This window comes from Triticum dicoccoides, chromosome 5A, assembly GCF_002162155.2.
Source record: "Triticum dicoccoides isolate Atlit2015 ecotype Zavitan chromosome 5A, WEW_v2.0, whole genome shotgun sequence".
Lineage (NCBI taxonomy): Eukaryota > Viridiplantae > Streptophyta > Magnoliopsida > Poales > Poaceae > Triticum > Triticum dicoccoides.
In genome coordinates this window covers 696,626,481-696,642,958 of record NC_041388.1, presented here as the reverse complement: position 1 = coordinate 696,642,958, position 16,478 = coordinate 696,626,481, and the positions used below count along the sequence as shown (strand labels likewise).

The 16,478-nt window shown below is 44.4% G+C and overlaps 1 pseudogene; it reads right to left on the bottom strand.

Moving 5' to 3' along the window:
• Positions 1-13,357: 13,357 nt before the first annotated feature.
• On the bottom strand, positions 13,358-15,981 carry LOC119298509 (annotated as a pseudogene).
• Positions 15,982-16,478: the final 497 nt, after the last annotated feature.

Sequence of the window (16,478 nt, the reverse complement as noted above, 5' to 3'; positions counted from 1 at the left end):
AAGTTTATGCTTCTACGACTATCGCTACCGCTTAGTGATAAAAGTAAAGCATTACATCGCGATTGCATTGCATACAATAAAACGACAACCATATGGCTCCTGCCAGTTGCCGATAACTCGGTTACAAAACATGATCATCTCATACAATAAAATTCAGCATCATGCCTTGACCATATCACATCACAACATGCCCTGCAAAAACAAGTTAGACGTCCTCTACTTTGTTGTTGCAAGTTTTACGTGGCTGCTACGGGCTTAAGCAAGAACCAATCTCACCTACGCATCAAAACCACAACGATAGTTTGTCAAATAGACTCCGTTTTAACCTTCGCAAGGACCGGGCGTAGCCACACTTGGTTCAACTAAAGTTGGAGAGACTGTCGCCCGCAAGCCACCTATGTGCAAAGCACGTTGGGGGAACCGGTCTCGCGTAAGCGTACGCGTAATGTTGGTCCGGGTCGTCTCGTCCAACAATGCCGCCGAACCAAAGTATGACATGCTGGTAGGCAGTATGACTTATATCGCCCACAACTCACTTGTGTTCTACTCGTGCATATAACATCAACATAAATAACCTAGGCTCGGATGCCACTGTTGGGTTTCGTAGTAATTTCAAAAAAATTCTTACGCACACGCAAGATCATGTGATGCACAGCAACGAGAGGGGAGAGTGTTGTCTACGTACCCACGCAGACCGACTGCGGAAGCATTGACGCAACGTAGAGGAAGTAGTCGTACGTCTTCACGATCCAACCGATCAAGTACCGAACCTACGGCACCTCCGAGTTCGAGCACACGTTCAGCTCGATGACGATCCCCGGACTCCGATCCAGCAAAGTGTCGGGGAAGAGTTCCGTCAGCACGACGGCGTGGTGACGATCTTGATGCACTACAGCAGCAGGGCTTCGCCTAAACTCCGCTACAGTATTATCGAGGAATATGGTGGCTGGGGCACCGCACACGGCTAAGGAATAGATCACGTGGATCAACTTGTGTGTTCTAGGGTGCCTCTACCTCAGTATATAAAGGACTAGAGGGGGGAGGCTGGCCGGCCAAGGGAGGGCGCGCCAGGAGAGTCCTACTCCCTCTGGGAGTAGGATTCCCCCCCAATCCTAGTTGGAATAGGATTCCTTGAGGGGGGAAAGAGAGAGAGGGGGCCGGCCACCTCTCCTAGTCCTAATAGGACTAGGGGAAGGGGGAGGCGCACAACCACCTTGGGCTGCCCCTTTCTCCTTTCCACTAAAGCCCACTAAGGCCCATATAGCTCCCGGGGGGTTCCGGTAACTTCCCGGTACTCCGGTAAAATCCCGATTTCACCCGGAACACTTCCGATATCCAAACATAGGCTTCCAATATATCAATCTTTATGTATCGACCATTTCGAGACTTCTCGTCATGTCCGTGATCACATCCGGGACTCCGAACAACCTTCGGTACATCAAAATGCATAAACTCATAATATAACTGTCATCGTAACCTTAAGCGTGCGGACCCTACGGGTTCGAGAACAATGTAGACATGACCGAGACATGTCTCCGGTCAATAACCAATAGCGGGACCTGGATGCCCATATTGGATCCTACATATTCTACGAAGATCTTTATCGGTCAGACCGCATAACAACATACGTTGTTCCCTTTGTCATCTGTATGTTACTTGCCCGAGATTCGATCGTCGGTATTCCTATACCTAGTTCAATCTCGTTACCGGCAAGTCTCTTTACTCGTTCTGTAATACATCATCCCGCAACTAACTCATTTAGTTGCAATGCTTGCAAGGCTTAAGTGATGTGCATTACCGAGAGGGCCAAGAGATACCTCTCCGACAATCGGAGTGACAAATCCTAATCTCGAAATACGCCAACCCAACATGTACCTTTGGAGACACCTGTAATGCTCCTTTATAATCACCCAGTTACGTTGTGACGTTTGGTAGCACCCAAAGTGTTCCTCCGGCAAACAGGAGTTGCATAATCTCATAGTCATAGGAACATGTATAAGTCATGAAGAAAGCAATAGCAACATAATAAACGATCGGTGCTAAGCTAATGGAATGGGTCATGTCAATCAGATCATTCAACTAATGATGTGACCTTGTTAATCAAATAACAACTCTTTGTCTATGGTTAGGAAACATAACCATCTTTGATTAACGAGCTAGTCAAGTAGAGGCATACTAGTGACACTCTGTTTGTCTATGTATTCACACGTGTATTATGTTTCCGGTTAATACAATTCTAGCATGAATAATAAACATTTATCATGAAATAAGGAAATAAATAATAACTTTATTATTTCCTCTAGGGCATATTTCCTTCAGTCTCCCACTTGCACTAGAGTCAATAATCTGGTTCACATCGCTATGTAATTAACACCAATAGTTCACATCTTTATGTGATTGGTTCACATCTTCGTGTGACTAACACCCAAAGGGTTTACTAGATTCAGTAATCTAGTTCACATCGCTATGTGATTAACACCCAAAGAGTGATCATGTTTTGCTTGTGAGAGAAATTTAGTCAACGGGCCTGCCAAATTCAGATCTGTATGTATTTTGCAAAATTCTATGTCTACAATGCTCTGCACGGAGCTACTCTAGCTAATTGCTCCCACTTTCAACATGTATCCAGATTGAGACTTAGAGTCATCCAGATCTGTGTCAAAACTTGCATCGACGTAACTTTTTACGATGAACCTTTTTGTCACCTCCATAATTGAGAAATATTTCCTTATTCCACTAAGGATAATTTTGACCGCTGTCCAGTGATCTACTCTTAGATCACTATTGTACTCCATTGCTTAACACAGTGTAGGGTATACAATAGATCTGGTACACAGCATGGCATACTTTATAGAACCTATGGCTGAGGCATAGGGAATGACTTTCATTCTATTTCTATCTTCTGCCGTGGTCGGGCTTTGAGTCTTACTCAATTTCACACCTTGCAACACAGGCAAGAACTCTTTCTTTGATTGTTCCATTTTGAACTACTTCAAAATCTTGTCAAGGTATGTACTCATTGAAAAACTTATCAAGCGTCTTGATCTATCTCTATAGATCTTGATGCTCAATATGTAAGCAGCTTTACCGAGGTCTTTCTTTGAAAAACTCCTTTCAAATATTCTTTATGCTTTCCAGAAAATTATACATTATTTCCGATCAACAATATGTTGTTCACATATACTTATCAGAAATGTTGTAGTGCTCCCACTCACTTTGTTGTAAATACAGGCTTCACCGCAAGTCTGTATAAAACTATATGCTTTGATCAACTTATCAAAGCGCATATTCCAACTCCGAGATTCTTGCACCAGTCCATAGATGGATCGCTGGAGCTTGCATATTTAGTTAACACCTTTAGGATCGACAAAACCTTCTAGTTGCATCGTATACAACTCTTCTTTAGTAAATCCATTAAGGAATGCAGTTTGTTTATCCATTTGCCAGATTTCATAAAATGCGGCAATTGCTAACATGATTCGGACAGACTTAAGCATAGATACGAGTGAGAAAATCTCATCGTAGTCAACACCTTGAACTTGTCGCAAACCTTTTGCGACAATTCTAGCTTTATAGATAGTAACACTACTATCAGCGTCCGTCTTCCTCTTGAAGATCCATTTATTTTCCATGGCTTGCCGATCATCGGGAAAATCCATCAAAGTCCATACTTTGTTCTCATACATGGATCATATCTAGGATTTCATGGCCTCAAACCATTTCGCGGAATCTGGGCTCATCATCGCTTCCTCATAGTTCGCAAGTTCGTCATGGTCTAGTAACATGACTTCCAGAACAGGATTACCGTACCACTCTGGTGCGGATCCCACTTTAGTTTACCTATGAGATTTGGTAGTAACTTGATCTGAAGTTACATGATCATCATCATTAGCTTCCTCACTAATTGGTGTAGTAGTCACAGGAACAGATTTCTGTGATGAACTACTTTCCAATAAGGGAGCAGGTACAGTTACCTCATCAAGTTCTACTTTCCTCCCACTCACTTCTTTCGAGAGAAACTCCTTCTCTAGAAAAACTCCGAATTTAGCAACAAAAGTCTTGCCTTCGGATTTGTGATAGAAGGTGTACCCAACAGTCTCCTTTGGGTATCCTATGAAGACATATTTCTCCGATTTGGGTTTGAGCTTATTAGGATGAAACTTTTTCATATAAGCATCACAACCCCAAACTTTAAGAAACGACAACTTTGGTTTCTTGCCAAACCACAGTTCAGATTGTGTCGTCTCAACGGACTTAGATGGTGCCCTATTTAATCGTGAATGCAGCTGTCTCTAATGCATAACCCCAAAACGATAGTGGTAGATCGGTAAGAGACATCATAGATCGCACTATATCTAATAAAGTACGGTTATGACGTTCGGACACACCATTACACTATGGTGTTCCACGTGGCGTGAGTAGTGAAACTATTTCACATTGTTTTAATTGAAGACCAAACTCGTAACTCAAATAGTTTACCTCTGCGATCATATCGTAGAAACTTTTATTTTCTTGTCACGATGATTTTCCACTTCACTCTGAAATTCTTTGAACTTTTCAAATGTTTCAGACTTATGTTTCATCAAGTAGATATACCCATATCTGCTCAAATCATCTGTGAAGTTCAGAAAATAATGATACTTGCCGTGAGCCTTAACACTCATCGGACCGCATACATCAATATGTATTATTTCCAATAAGTCAGTTGCTCGCTCCGGAGAACGGAGTCTTAGTCATCTTGCCCATGAGGCATGGTTCGCAAGCATCAAGTGATTCATAATCAAGTGATTCCAAAATCCCATCAGCATGGAGTTTCTTCATGCGCTTTACACCAATATGACCTAAACGGCAGTGCTACAAACAAGTTGCACTATCATTATTAACTTTGCATCTTTTGGTTTCAATATTATGATTATGTGTATCACTATGATCGAGATCCAATGAACTATTTTCATTGGGTGTGTAACCACATAAGGTTTTATTCATGTAAACAGAACAACAATTTATTCTCTTACTTAAATGAATAACCGTATTACAATAAACATGATCAAATCATATTCATGCTTAACGCAAACACCAAATAACACTTATTCAGGTTAACACTAATCCCGAAAGTATAGGGAGTGTGTGATGATGATCATATCAATCTTGGAACCACTTCCAACACACATCGTCACTTCACCCTTAACTAGTCTCTGTTTATTCTACAACTCATGTTTCGAGTTACTAATCTTAGCAACTGATCCAGTATCAAATACTGAGGGGTTGCTATAAACACTAGTAAAGTACACATCAATAACATGTATATCAAATATACTTTTGTTCACTTTGCCATCCTTCTTATCCGCCAAATACTTGGGGCAGTTCCGCTTCCAGTGACCAGTCCCTTTGCAGTAGAAGCACTTAGTCTCAGGCTTAGGACCAGACTTGGGCTTCTTCACTTGAGCAGCAACTTGCTTGCCATTCTTCTTGAAGTTCCCCTTCTTCCCTTTGCCCTTTTCTTGAAACTAGTGATCTTGTCAACCATCAACACTTGATGCTCTTTCTTGATTTCTACCTTCATCGATTTCATCATCATGAAAAGCTCGGGATTCGTTTTCGTCATCCCTTGCATACTATAGTTCATTACGAAGTTCTACTAACTTGGTGATGGTGACTAGAGAATTCTGTCAATCACTATCTTATCTGGAAGATTAACTCCCACTTGATTCAAGTGATTGTAGTACCCAGACAGTCTGAGCACATGCTCACTAGTTGAGCGATTCTCCTCCATCTTTTAGCTATAGAACTTGTTGGAGACTTCATATCTCTCAACTCGGGTATTTGCTTGAAATATTAACTTCAACTCCTGGAACATCTCATATGGTCCATGACGTTCAAAACGTCTTTGAAGTCCCGATTCTAAGCCGTTAAGCATGGTGCACTAAACTATCAAGTAGTCATCATATTTAGCTAGCCAAACGTTCATAACGTCAGCATCTGCTCCTGCAATAGGTCTATCACCTAGCGGTGCATCAAGGACATAATTCCTCTGTGCAGCAATGAGGATAAACCTCAGATCACGGATCCAATCCGCATCATTGCTACTAACATCTTTTCAACACAATTTTCTCTAGGAACATATCAAAATAAACACAGGGAAGCAACAACGCGAGCTATTAATCTACAACATAATTTGCAAAATACTACCAGGACTAAGTTCATGATAAATTTAAGTTCAATTAATCATATTACTTAAGAACTCCCACTTCGATAGACATCCCTCTAATCCTCTAAGTGATTACGTGATCCAAATCAACTAAACCATGTCCGATCATCACGTGAGATGGAGTAGTTTCATTGGTGAACATCATTATGTTGATCATATCTACTATATGATTCACGCTCGACCTTTCGGTCTCCGTGTTTCGAGGCCATATATGTATATGCTTGGCTCGTCAAGTATAACCTGAGTACTCCGCGTGTGCAACTGTTTTGCACCCGTTGTATTTGAACGTAGAACCTATCACACCCGATCATCACGTGGTGTCTCAGCACGAAGAACTTTCGCAACGGTGCATACTCAGGGAGAACACTTCTTGATAATTTAGTGAGAGATCATCTTATAATGCTACCGTCAATCAAAGCAAGATAAGATGCATAAAAGGATAAACATCACATGCAATCAATATAAGTGATATGATATGGCCATCATCATCTCGTGCTTGTGATCTCCATCTCCGAAGCACCGTCGTGATCACCATCGTCACCGGCGTGACACCTTGATCTCCATCGTAGCATCATTGTCGTCTCGCCAAGTTTATGCTTCTACGACTATCGCTACCGCTTAGTGATAAAAGTAAAGCATTACATCGCGATTGCATTGCATACAATAAAACGACAACCATATGGCTCCTGCCAGCTGCCGATAACTCGGTTACAAAACATGATCATCTCATACAATAAAATTCAGCATCATGCCTTGACCATATCACATCACAACATGCCCTGCAAAAACAAGTTAGACGTCCTCTACTTTGTTGTTGCAAGTTTTACGTGGCTGCTACGGGCTTAAGCAAGAACCAATCTCACCTACGCATCAAAACCACAACGATAGTTTGTCAAATAGACTCCGTTTTAACCTTCGCAAGGACCGGGCGTAGCCACACTTGGTTCAACTAAAGTTGGAGAGACTGTCGCCCGCAAGCCACCTATGTGCAAAGCACGTTGGGGGAACCGGTCTCGCGTAAGCGTACGCGTAATGTTGGTCCGAGTCGTCTCGTCCAACAATGCCGCCGAACCAAAGTATGACATGCTGGTAGGCAGTATGACTTATATCGCCCACAACTCACTTGTGTTCTACTCGTGCATATAACATCAACATAAATAACCTAGGCTCGGATGCCACTGTTGGGTTTCGTAGTAATTTCAAAAAAATTCCTACGCACACGCAAGATCATGTGATGCACAGCAACGAGAGGGGAGAGTGTTGTCTACGTACCCATGCAGACCGATTGCGGAAGCATTGACGCAACGTAGAGGAAGTAGTCGTACGTCTTCACGATCCAACCGATCAAGTACCGAACCTACGGCACCTCCGAGTTCGAGCACACGTTCAGCTCGATGACGATCCCCGGACTCCGATCCAGCAAAGTGTCGGGGAAGAGTTCCGTCAGCACGACGGCGTGGTGACGATCTTGATGCACTACAGCAGCAGGGCTTCGCCTAAACTCCGCTACAGTATTATCGAGGAATATGGTGGCTGGGGCACCGCACACGGCTAAGGAATAGATCACGTGGATCAACTTGTGTGTTCTAGGGTGCCTCTACCTCAGTATATAAAGGACTAGAGGGGGGAGGCTGGCCGGCCAAGCGAGGGCGCGCCAGGAGAGTCCTACTCCCTCTGGGAGTAGGATTCCCCCCCAATCCTAGTTGGAATAGGATTCCTTGAGGGGGGAAAGAGAGAGAGGGGGCCGGCCACCTCTCCTAGTCCTAATAGGACTAGGGGAAGGGGGAGGCGCACAGCCACCTTGGGCTGCCCCTTTCTCCTTTCCACTAAAGCCCACTAAGGCCCATATAGCTCCCGGGGGGTTCCGGTAACCTCCCGGTACTCCGGTAAAATCCCGATTTCACCCGGAACACTTCCGATATCCAAACATAGGCTTCCAATATATCAATCTTTATGTATCGACCATTTCGAGACTTCTCGTCATGTCCGTGATCACATCCGGGACTCCGAACAACCTTCGGTACATCAAAATGCATAAACTCATAATATAACTGTCATCGTAACCTTAAGCGTGCGGACCCTACGGGTTCGAGAACAATGTAGACATGACCGAGACATGTCTCCGGTCAATAACCAATAGCGGGACCTGGATGCCCATATTGGCTCCTACATATTCTACGAAGATCTTTATCGGTCAGACCGCATAACAACATACGTTGTTCCCTTTGTCATCTGTATGTTACTTGCCCGAGATTCGATCGTCGGTATTCCTATACCTAGTTCAATCTCGTTACCGGCAAGTCTCTTTACTCGTTCTGTAATACATCATCCCGCAACTAACTCATTTAGTTGCAATGCTTGCAAGGCTTAAGTGATGTGCATTACCGAGAGGGCCAAGAGATACCTCTCCGACAATCGGAGTGACAAATCCTAATCTCGAAATACGCCAACCCAACATGTACCTTTGGAGACACCTGTAATGCTCCTTTATAATCACCCAGTTACGTTGTGACGTTTGGTAGCACCCAAAGTGTTCCTCCGGCAAACAGGAGTTGCATAATCTCATAGTCATAGGAACATGTATAAGTCATGAAGAAAGCAATAGCAACATACTAAACGATTGGTGCTAAGCTAATGGAATGGGTCATGTCAATCAGATCATTCAACTAATGATGTGACCTCGTTAATCAAATAACAACTCTTTGTCTATGGTTAGGAAACATAACCATCTTTGATTAACGAGCTAGTCAAGTAGAGGCATACTAGTGACACTCTGTTTGTCTATGTATTCACACGTGTATTATGTTTCTGGTTAATACAATTCTAGCATGAATAATAAACATTTATCATGAAATAAGGAAATAAATAATAACTTTATTATTGCCTTTAGGGCATATTTCCTTCAATTAGGACTCCTCCTGGCGCGCCTCCTCTTGGCCGGCCACCCCCCCCCTTTGAGCCTTTATATACGGAGGCAAGGGGCACCCCTAGAGACACAAGTTGATCCACGTGATCATATTCTTAGCCGTGTGCGGTGCCCCCTTCCACCATAGTCCTCGATAATATTGTAGCGGTGCTTAGGCGAAGCCCTGCGACAGTAGTACATCAAGATCGTCACCACGCCGTCGTGCTGACGGAACTCTTCCCCGACACTTTGCTGGATCGGAGTCCGAGGATCGTCATCGAGCTGAACGTGTGCTAGAACTCGGAGGTGCCGTAGTTTCGGTGCTTGATCGGTCGGGCCGTGAAGACGTACGACTACATCAACCAAGTTAACGCTTCCGTTGTCGATCTACAAGGGTACGTAGATCACACTCTCCCCTCTCGTTGCTATGCATCACCATGATCTTGCGTGTGCGTAGGAAAATTTCTGAAATTACTACGTTCCCCAACACTGTGAACCAACAGAATTCTCTCTGCGGATACCCACACCGACTGACAAAAACCCCATGCTACTGACATTGTCTTGGACCGTAAAGAATACAGGCTTGGGCCTTTGTTGAGTTTTGTGTCACCATGGGCCTACCCTCTGGGAGATAACCTCGCCAAAGCTGCCTTGGATTGCCTAGATAGTGATATTGACAGGTGTTCGATGGCCTTTGAGGAGGCCTTCATTGGTGTGAGCTTGGCATATTTCTTCTGAATATGATCATCATCAAAATATAAGCTATCTCATCGTCTCTCCTGGTGGCCAACTCTTTGGCATAGGCTTCGTGAAGAGGGCCAAACTGGTGGGGTTTGTTGCGAAGTCACTGGCTCGCGGAGTACTGATAACGATGACACTTGTAGTCAACCTCGCTGGTTCTCCTCCCTCGACAACATGTGTGGTTTTTGTGTTCATAGTCAGATCGGTTGGTGGTGCCCCTTCGCGGGTTGTAGCAGATTTTGCCTAGATTTCACAATTAACCAGGCAACTCTTTTCCTTTTTAATGAGATGATGCCTCTGTTTAAAAAATACTTATTTTTTGCACTTTAGCTATATGTAAATTACCTGGAAATTCTGCTCAGATTACTCAATTTTGTAACCTTTGATTGTTGCTTCATGATTTGTGCTCCTTTTTTTCCTTTTGTGTCTTGTATCTTTTTTGGGTTGGGAAAAATTGACTTTCCTCTATTTTGGGTTAGTTAAATCCTTAATTGGTTGAAGCCCATTATATTCACGACCTAGCCCTTCCTCCTCTTCCTTTATTTTCTGCTCTGTTTTTCTATTCTTTATGTTGTTTTGCTTTTGTTTTTTCTTTATTAGTAGGCACCTTTTGTGGATATTTTGTAGATGTTTGGTGAGTGTATATGTGTACAGAAATACTATAAAATATGCATGAAAATTTCACTATTATATGATTATTCTTTTCATACTAGAAAAGAGCACTTTCAGTGCAAAGTTATACGCAAGTTATTTATATTTATTTTATTTTATTCTTAAAGGGCAATACCAGTGTCACTAATTCATTGTTCTTATAAAACTCCATTATTTTAATTTTTTGTTTAAGCTATTATTTCAATTTTTTTCCTCTTTAAAGGTAATACCAATGCCACTATTATATGCTTACTCATGTATATTTTTAAAAAAACATAATTTTTATAATGTGTGCAATTTTTTATTAATATTTTTTGTATTATTTTATTTTATTTCCTATTAAAGGATAATACCATTGCCACTGATTAATTTCCTTAGACATTATTTTGGTTTGTTATAGTTTTTAATTATTGTTTTCTTAAAGGGTAATATCAAAGTCACTAATTCATTATTCTTAGAAAAATATTTTGATTTAGTTTTCTTTTTTAAGGGTAACACCAATGCTACTAATTCAATACTTCTTGCAAAACTCCTTTTTTGCGAAAATTTCACCTTTTATATTTATTCTTGGATATTATGAAAAAACATATTTTTTATGTAATGTGCAAATTTGTAATTATTTGATTTAGATTTTTTTCGTTCTCTTTCTTCTTAAAGGGTAATGCAAATCACACTAATTCATTCTTCCTTCAAACACTTTATTATTTTGACTTTTTAGTTAATATTTCTTTTTCTTTTTCCTTCAAGGGCAACAACAATGCCACTAATTCATTCCTTCCTTGGAAACATTTTTATGCTAAAATTGGTTATACATGCATATTATAAAAAGCATAATTTCTGTTAAATTGTGTGCAAATTTTGTCAGGGTAATATCAAGGTCACTAATTCAGTCTTTCTTAGAAATCTTCATTACTTTGAATTAGTTTTAGTTTTTGTTTCATCTCTTTTCTTCGTAAAGGGTAATATAAATGCCACTAATTCATTCTTTCTTATGAAACTAGATCTTGATTTAGTTCATATTTCACTTGCTTTTATGGGTTAGGGTTATACCAATGCCACTAATTCATTCTTCATTATGACATTTTTTAGTGAAAAACCCCACTATTATGTGCTTATTATTGCATATTATAAAAAACACGATTTTTGTGTAAATTGTGTGAAATTTTTGTTTTAGAATTTTTTTCATTTTCTTTCTTCTTAAAGGATAATACAAATGCCACTAATCATTCTTTCCTAGAAAACTTCATATTTTGATTTTTTTTAGCTTATATTTCATTTTCTTTGTTCCTAAGGGTATTACTAATGTCACTAGTTCATTCATTTCGTACGAATTCCTTTTTGCAAAAATTCCATATTATATGATTATACTTCCATATTACAGAAAATCGCAATTTCTATGTATATTATGTGGAAATTTTGTCATTACTATAATTTTATTATATTTCTTCTTAAAGGGTAATACCAATACCACTAGTTCATTTTTCCTTGGAAAATTTCAATATTTTTAATTTATTTTAGTTTAATATTTCATTTTGTTTATTCTTCAAGGGTAATACCAATGTGCTAATTCATCCGTTCTTAGAATTTTTTTCTTCAAAAGTTCAACTATTATATGTTTATTATAGCATATTAGAATTTTTGCAATTAGTTTTACTTCTTGTTTTATTTATTATCATATTTGTCTTATGTCTTACCAGGTATTGGGTCAGTTTTTTTGTTATGTTTCAGACCAAGACCAAGTATCTAATGGACTTTTGTTTATTTGTTGCATAGGCCCGAGTGATATTAGAAATGACGACTGGGACCAAACTTTTTTTATTAGTGCATGTCTTTATTGACTCACAAGAAAAAAATAATCGATAGGAATAAAATCATTTTTTATCTCCCATGTGCTAATGCTTATGGCTCCAATTCTAATTTGATTCATTTGTTGTTTTTTGTCACGTAGAAAAGAGTAGATGGAGATTTGTATACGTCTGCCATGTTGGAAATTCACTTCTAGTCCAACTCAAACAGTACAGTCATAAATCTGAAGGCATGAAGCATCACCGAGCAGCTTATGCATTTTTTTTTCTTGAATTAATCGGATTGCTTATCACATATATCGCGTGGTCCGGGGAGCTCAAGCATGGCGTGTTAACTGGAGTATAAACGAGGCTAGACAGCGTGCAGTCGTGCAGCAGCGTGTGCATGCACATGCAGGGCGGGACCTCACAGTAATTAAGAACAATAAAATAGTGACTAATCCAAAATTAGTTTTCAGACCGGTCTTGCTAAGTCTCAGTTAAGTCTCAGTCGATGCTATACCCGTGAGATCTTATATTGAGATCCGTGCATAATTTTATTTTCATTTTTTCTTTTTTCTCTTTTGCATGTTATGTTATTTGATCGAGACTTGGTTAAATCTCATTCGACTGAGATTTAGTAATACCCTTTTCAGACACCTATCAATCCTCATGCATTTTTTAATGAATATGGCATCGACTGAGACATACTTCCTCTGTTTCTTTTTATTCCGCATATAAGATTTGGTCAAAATCAAACTACACAAAGTTTGACCAAATTTATATAAAAAAAATGAACACCTACAATATTAAAACTATATAGTATGAAAATACGTTTCATGATGCATCTGATAATATAGATTTCATATTGTGAATGTTTATATTTTTTAATATAAAATTAGTCAAACTCTACAAAAGCTTGACTTTGATTGAAACTTATATGCAGATTAAAAAGAAACGGAGGGAGTAACGAAGTATCAACGGAGTGAGACTTAGCAAAACTGTTTGGTGAATGCCCCTGTGCTGAACGTTGATTTCAGACAAATGAAATAGGAGAGGGTGCTCTATTTTTCTGAAGCTTTGCAGCATCCATCTAAATGGGGTTCAGACGTTTCAGGGAACGCCAAAGGAAAAAAATTCTACAATTGGTGTACCAACTTCAGATCATCGTCCCTCGCCGCGGGCGCTCATCTGGGAGAACACTTTGCTGTCGCCGAGCTCGGTCATGCTCAAGCAGGTCTCGTCCTCGTCGTCCGTCAACAAGCTCACGCCCACGCCCACGACCACGTCCTCTGGGAGCTGCGTGGCGACGGCGCCGCTGTTGCCGAGTTCGTTCCCGGCGACGTTCGTCTCGTGCAGCTGGAGGCAGTACTCCAGGTTCCACAGCACGTCGCCCATGGACGGCCGGTCTACCCAGCAGTCCGCCAGGCACTTCTCCGCGGTCTCGGCGAACTTGTGCAGCGACTCCTCGTCCGGCTCGCCGGCGATCCGCGGGTCGGCGATCTTGTCGAGCCCCCCTTCTTCCCCGCGCGTCCTCACCGCCCACTCGGCGATGTTGATCTGGCCATGCTCCAGGCTCTGGTCGATCACCGGCCGCGCGCAGAGCACCTCTAGCAGCACCACGCCGAAGGAGTAGACGTCCGACCGGTCCGTCAGCTGCTGCGTCTTGAAGTAGCCCGGGTCCAGGTACCCGAAGCTGCCCTTCACCGCCGTGCTCACGTGCGTCTCCCCGAACGACGGCCCGATGCGCGACAGCCCGAAGTCGGCCACCTTGGCCACGACCCACGATCACGCCGCCACCGTCGCTCCCGAGGAGGATGTTGGTTGACTTGACGTCGCGGTGGATGATGTTCTCCGCGTAGCCTCGGTGCAGGTAGTGCAGGCCCCTCGCCGCGCCGATGCAGATCTCCAGCCGCTGCCTCCACGACAGCGCCGGCTCGTCGGAGCCGTACAGGTGGCTCCGCAGCGTGCCTTTCTCCATGTGCTCGTACACCAGGATCATCTCCGCCTGCTCGCTGCAGTAGCCGATGAGCGACACCAGGTGCCGGTGCGGACAGCACCACGATCTCCGTCTGGAACTCCGGCAGCCCCTGCTGCGAGGCGCGGGTGGCGCGCTTCACCGCCACGGGCGTGCCGTCACCGAGCACGCCCTTGTACACGTTCCCGAAACCGCCCACGCCGATGAGGTTGCGCTCGTGGAAGTTGTCCGTGGCGGCCTTGATCTTCGCCAGCGAGATGTGCAGCTTCGTGCTCACCCTCTCCATCCCGCCGGTCTTGCGCTCTCTGGACCACCGGTTCTTCAACTGCTCAGCCCAGACGGAGGCGCCGTACTTGGTGTACGGCACGCCGAAAAAGCAGAGCACCACGCAAGCAAGAACGGCGGCGCTGAGCACCACCGACACCGTAACGACAATGATTCTCTTCGTCCCGCCGTGCGATCCCCTCGAGCTCAAATCGACGGGTGGCAGCCTCATGATCTCCAGCCCGTTCAGTATGCCGCCTCCGCTGCTTTTCGGCGACCAGCCGATGCTGATGGTGAGGTTCCCGGCTCTCGGCGCCCTGGCTGCGTAGTCCATGTAAAAGGCCTCGTTCGACTGCCTCGCCTCAGGCCGGTTCTTAGGCGTGAGCTCTCTGGTGCCAAGGGCTTGCGCGACATAGACGTTGAAGACGATGCCAACGCCGACGACGGAGCTGAGCACCTCATAGTCGCAGAAGTGGAGGCGGACGAGGTAGCGGGACCCTGGAAGCTCCGCCAGGAACGTCCACGTGACGTTGAAGTTGAAGCCCGGGGTTGTGGCCTGCAGGAGGTCCGTCATGTTCGCCGCGCTCTGCGTCTTGTACACCACGTCCGGCGCCACCTCCTGTGTGTAACCGTTGGACGGGGCGTAGATGATCGGGCTGGAGGTCGAACTGACCACCGACTGCCACCCGTAGAGGTAGGGGCCGTCGGGGAGCCACGTCCTCCACAACGTGTCGTTCCCGGTTGTCACCTTGGGCCCGCCGACGTTGAGGCGATACACCGTCTCAAGCGGCTGCTGCTGCCACAGCTCCATGTCGTCGTTCACTGCGGCGCCCACCAGTGTCGCCGTGTTGTTCCACAGCAGCTTCGGCGGGGCCGGGAACAGCTCGACAGCGTTGACGAACGCGGAGGAGCCGGCGTCCGCGGTGAAGGTGACGGTGATATTGCCGCCAACGACGCCGCGCGGGACGAAGAACTCCTTGACCACCCCGGCGGGCGGCGGCCTGAAGGAGGACAGCAGGGGGTAGGCGTTGAGGATCGAGACAGTGAAGCGCGCGGACAAGATGTTGATGATATACTGAGAGGAGCCTGTGGAGGCGGCGGGGTAGAAGGGGAAGAAGTGGAGGCGCAGGACGAGGAACGACGGCGCGTCCGGCGAGGCGGGGTAGGCGAGGCGGTAGGAGAAGGCCGAGATGTCCGCGCGCGCGGCGGCGTACAGGGCTGGGGAGGAGCCCGGGGTGGAGGTCGCGAACACTGCCTGGGCGCGCGCTGGCGACAGGTAGGCGGCGTCCGGGATGAAGGTGCGCGCGGGGGAGTTGGATGGGAAGGAGACGGAGGAGTTGGCGCCGCATGCGAGGAAGAATGAAAAGTCCGGTGAGAAGGCGGCGAGGGCGGCGTGCGGGAGAACCGTGGCGAGGTGGAGGAGGAGGAGGAGGATGGCGTGGACGGCCATTCAGGCTGTGGAGTCGTGCTGGTGCTGTGAGCAATGTGAGGATGCCGATGATCACCGGGGGATAAGCGCCGCGTAGCACGGGCAGAGTGGTGCACGAACAGTTCCATTGGAAGGTGGGCTTGACTAAACTTGGAAGCTTGGATTGCCGTGTGTGTTGAGTTTGGGAGAGCATGTTGGACTAGAGTCTGTCTGGTGTCTGCACAGTAAGAGAATCTTGGCCATGTGTGGAGCTGGGAGAAACACTGGTTGGGTCAGCAAAAACGAACAACGAACGCGCTTTTCTTACAACCACATGGATTGTACCGGTGGGCCCCATGAGATATGATGGAATTTTGTGATTTTAGCTTCATTATTATGTCCAGTAAATTCTTGAAAAATCACGAGAAAGTATTATTATCATGGCTCTCATTCCTACTACATGACAAGGAAAGTGTGAAATTTTTTATTTTCATCCTAGTTGTGGTGGGTGTTGTCGGTGTCAAAACCGGCGGATCTCG